This window comes from Condylura cristata, unplaced genomic scaffold (genome assembly GCF_000260355.1).
Source record: "Condylura cristata isolate star-nosed mole 26May11 unplaced genomic scaffold, ConCri1.0 scaffold00075, whole genome shotgun sequence".
Lineage (NCBI taxonomy): Eukaryota > Metazoa > Chordata > Mammalia > Eulipotyphla > Talpidae > Condylura > Condylura cristata.
This window is the reverse complement of record NW_004567176.1, coordinates 143,694-147,917: the sequence shown is the minus strand read 5'-3', so window position 1 is coordinate 147,917 and position 4,224 is coordinate 143,694. Positions and strand designations below refer to the sequence as shown.

Sequence of the window (4,224 nt, the reverse complement as noted above, 5' to 3'; positions counted from 1 at the left end):
CCCGCCCAGACCCACCGCCCTGCCCATCCACCGCCCCACTGGCGCCCACCGCCACGCCCAGACCCACCGCCTGGCCCATCCACCGCCCCGCTGGCGCCCACAGGTCCGTCCAGATCCACCTCCCGGCCCATCCACTGCCCTACTGGCGCCCACCGGCCCACCCAGACCCACCGGCCCGCCCATCCACCGCCCCACTGGCGCCCACCGCCACGCCCAGACCCCCGGCCCGCCCCCACCTGTTGTGGGGGACGTCCTAAAGGAGCTTTGCAGAGTTCTGTGGACTCCACCCCTACCCCAGGGGCTGGAAACTACAACACCCAGCAGCCCCAGGGAGAGAAGTGCAGGACCCAGGGGCGGAGCAAAGCGGCATTCTGGGACTCGGGAGACAAATAGGGGCCATTTGCTAGGGCAACGCGCGGTCGACCCGGGCTCTCAGTTCCCAGAGCTCCGAGGCAGCCAGCAGGGAAGGTATTCCAGCCTCCTCGTGTCCGCTCTCTTTCCCTGGGTCGCCCCTTTCCCTTTCCCCAATAAGCCCATCATTGACCCTTTCGTGGGGGCATGCAGCGCACCTGAATCGTAGGCGCCGGGGGAGGCCCACAGACGGGCGGCCCAGTGCTCACTGGGGGCCTATGGCCGCCTCGGCGCCCGCGTGGACCTGCCTGACTACGCCTCGGCCGAGCAGCCCAAGCCCCTGCGTGGGTCCCGCAAGCGCACGAGGCCTGCGGGACACGCGGCTTCCTGGTTTCGGGCCGCGAGTTCAGCTCTCGCTGACGTCGGCCACTGCGGCTTCGACCCGCCTCCCCAGCTTAGGTTCTTTCGGTTTTGTTCCGGCCTCAAGTCTCAGCACCGCCAGTTTTGCGTGGCCGTCCAGATGGTGGATCCCAACGAGGACCCCAATGAAGGGGACGTGGCATGTTGGAGCTCTACAGAAAGTGTTTATTGGTAGGGCCGCAGCAGGGGATTCCCAAACAAAAAAATCTTAATAAAATTCTGCAGCTGGAGCAGAGGGCTAATGAGGACCCATCTGAGTTCCTCGAGCAGATTATCCAAACGTGTGCCAGGCGCACGGATATAGATCCTGATGCCCCAGAAAATGCTCGTCTGATCACTAGGGCGTGCATTGCCCACAGTGCCGAGGTGGATGGCGTCACCCAGGTGAGTCCATCCCAGCTAGCGGACCTGGCATTCCGAGTGTGTAATAACGGAGGAAAAGAGACCTAAGCCTGCGACTGCTGTCGTAGAGGCAACACAGAACAGAGTTTCAGGGAAACAGTAACAGAACGGCAGGTGGACCCAGAGACGTGAGCCTCTAGGAAGGAATCCGTGTGCCCACTGCAAGGGCGAGGGACATTGCAGGTGAGAATGTCCCAGACTCCGGGTCAACAGGAGCTGTTATAGTGACAGAAGACAGGGTAGAAGGTCAGTGCACCCCCATGACTCACGCAGAGGTCACAGGAGAGCATACGGCCAGGGTGCCCGGGACCCAGAACCAGAAAGGAGAGAAGGAGACATGATGGCCAGAGCCGAGGCTCAGGCGCAGAGAGGAAGGAGCGCAAGCAGGATACCGGAGAGCAAGAGACGACTGCTGAGGGAAGGAGACACGTGATGGTACGCAGCAGAGGTTCGGATGAAGACCAGGGGCGCCCAGAGGCTCCACTGAGCCAAAACAGTCCACTGAAATACCCCTCTTGTGCACCCCTTGAGGACCTGAGATACTTATTTGGAAAAAAGGAAAAACTTAAATGGCAGTAACTTTTTCTTTACCAGCAATGGAGCCATATACTTCAAAATACACTTTCTGAAGGAACCCTGAGATGACGAACGTGTGCTAACCAACCTTTTTCTTTTGGAAACACTTAGGAATATTGCAGTGACATCGTGCAATTATGCTAACAGTATTTTTTCTTTTAAAAATTTTTTATTTTACGACACAAGACCTTCAGCCTTGATGTTGCTATTTCCTTGGAAGTTTTTTCTTCTATTTCTTTTTGTTTTTTTTAAATCATTTTGGCCTGTATGAGGACAACTGCAGTTACAGGATTCCACGTGGCGTAACTAAGTACACTGTCTGTGTCTGTATGTTGAATGTCTGTGTGTCTTTTACTTGTGTTTAATTTTCTTGGCCTTGAGGTGAGGTGTTCTAGTTGGTTTGGATGGTGCCTATAGATATGTACACAAACAAATGAAAATGTAATCTTCATGGTAACTAATTTGTTTTTTAAAAAAAGGTTGTATTGGTGTAGATATAGATATAGATATATTCTCTTACTTGGGTTGACAGTGTCAGGCAAATGGAAGTCTGGAATAAGTAAGGTTTGGGGGAGAAAAAAAAGAGTCTCTAGTTATGAAATAAGGAAATAGGAAAACCAAAGGCTACGGTTTGACTGCCCACACTGTCCCACTGACTGAGCTGGAGCTTCCACAGAAACTGAGCTTGTCGTTGCTGTTTTTTCCTCCTTCATACTTGTGACAAAGCTTCCCAGAATTCTAACTTGAAATGCAATTTGGTAGCTTGTCATTTGGTTCCTCAAAGGGAGTTCCGTGGAACCCCAGCGGAGCTCCTGAGACACTGCACAAAAGTCCTCCCTTGCCCCCTGGGGAAAGCACTCAGCCCAACTTGTCTGACTTGGTGGACGCAGTAAAGTGAAACTGGGAAGGAGGCCCTGTCGCTGGGCAAAGGTAAACCTTTGGCAGGAACACAGCTGTTAGCCTTGTGTTTCCAAGACATGTAACAAAAGTACTTTTTGATATGTATGTAAACTGTGAATGCCGATCACTGTCTTCCCACACTATATTCAATGGTCTGTTATTTGCAGAAATTGTTTCTGAAGAAAGAAAAACACATTTGTTTCCAGTAACAGCTCTCAACAGATTCTAACAGATTGAACTTCTGATAGTGGAAAAATATTTTCCACAAAGAACCAAAAAGACTGATTTTACTAAATTTTGTTTGAAATTCTACTGACATTTTTGTTTGTTTGATTCAAAGCTAGTTTCCTTGCTTTGATTGACCAGGGTCTATGATAATGTTCTAAATTTTTTTCAACAGAGCTAATTTTTGTTTCCATTTCTTCTGCGTTATACCAACACAGTATAAAAATTGTAGGAGTGATTTTTACTACTCATGAGTCTGTTTCTGCGTAACTTCAATAGGGAACTTTATCCGCTTAAACTAGAGAAGTGGCAGTGTGCTTCAGTGCCTTGGCCTGGCGTTCTGCTGACACTTCACACACGGCTGAACCAGGAAGATGAGCACCTGCTGCTTGGTGTGTCGGGTTCCAGAGGCCTCCAAAGGAGGTGAGGAAGCTTGCCTCCACTGGCGGGACTGGACACCCCGAGAAAAATATCGAGCCCTGGTAACCTCGGGAAGAGGTGATCCCAGGTTGAATCTGCCGAGACTGAATGTTGTCCCTGAAGCCTGTGTGGCCTGCACACTGGCTGTTCACGCTGATACTACACGCGGTGTTGCAACAAGGCCAACTCAAAACTGCTGTTGAGTCAGTCTGCCCTGTGCGTTTATGCAAAGATAGAAAAATGGTTCAATGGTAACTTGCATTTGTGAACAGGTGTACACTGTTGGATTAAGTTGGGATCAAGGTTGAGAGAACTTGTTTTCACAGAGGTTAAACAAGTTTTTAAGGACTTTTGCTTGTTCCTGTTACTTTGATCTATATATACCCGAGTTTTTTTTCTCTTCACCTATCGCGATAGACTACTTTCCAGCAGTGACCGTCCTATCGGACTCTCATGAACACTGCTGGTGGCTGCTGCTGCTCCTGCAGACACTTGAAACCTGATGGAGACTGTCTCTTGAGACTGCACGCTGTGATCTGTGCCACCACAGATACGGGGATGTTGGGGGAGGACGTCCTAAAGGAACTCTGCAGAGTCCTGTGGACTCCACCCCCGACTCCAGTGACTGGAAACTACAACTCCCAGCAGCACCAGGGAGAGGACTGCGAGGACCCAGGGGCGGAGCTAAGTTTAGTTTGCCACTCAAGTCCCAAGTCGGCGGAGCCACTAACATGTCCCAGCTTCCTGTGTCCCACTCTTTCCCTGGGTTGTGCCTTTTCCTTTCCCCTTTTGTAAATAAGCCCGTGATCGACTCTTTAATGTGTGCCTGCAGCACAACTGAATTTCAGGCGCCCGGGTGAGGCCCACAGACAGGCAGCCCAGCTCACACCAGGGCGCCAGGTAACAGCAGACGCCCGCCCCGCCCCGCCC

General features: G+C 51.5%; 1 protein-coding gene across 1 annotated transcript in view; it reads right to left on the bottom strand.

Moving 5' to 3' along the window:
- The window catches only part of LOC101618412 (uncharacterized protein KIAA1109), a 41,406-nt gene that overhangs the window by 20,578 nt on the left and 16,604 nt on the right, over positions 1–4,224 (bottom strand). The gene's annotated exons all lie outside the window — the stretch shown is intronic.